The following is a 578-nucleotide window of genomic DNA, read 5'->3' as shown; positions in this document are numbered from 1 at the left end:
TTAGTGTGATCTATATATATATACTCATACCCACCACCACCACACACACACACAGAAGAAATATATACATACATACATTCACCTCATAAATATTGCTTGAGCCAATATATGACGGCAAACCAGGCTACAAGTACAAACAGCATGGACAACTAGTGATTGGCCAGGTTGTAATATTCCCTGATTCTCCATCATAGCCTCTATCAGTGGTACAGTCGGCTACAACTTTTATTTGTCACCGCAAATGCCGATGGCTTCGCTTTTGACCTTATATGCTGATACGGATACACACACCGCTTTGCAGGTAAAAGCTAAGGTATATGCACAGCATTGGACATACATATACTATAAAGTAATGCCCACATATCACTCGACACACAAGTACATACTCTCTCTCGCGTGCTTTATCAGCTGCGCCAGTTGATTCTTTCTTACTCGCAGCTGCAAATATCGATGGCTTTGCTTTCGATGCTACACCGGAGGCTCCGTTGGCAGCTGCCAGAGATAACGTCACCTAAGAAATATATAGAATGGATAAATACTAGATACTCAAGAATTGGCGGTAAATCTAATAAGTAAAC

This window comes from Sphaeroforma arctica (genome assembly GCF_001186125.1).
Source record: "Sphaeroforma arctica JP610 unplaced genomic scaffold supercont1.1104, whole genome shotgun sequence".
In the NCBI taxonomy this organism is placed as follows: domain Eukaryota; class Ichthyosporea; order Ichthyophonida; genus Sphaeroforma; species Sphaeroforma arctica.
Note: the sequence above shows the minus strand (reverse complement) of the source record.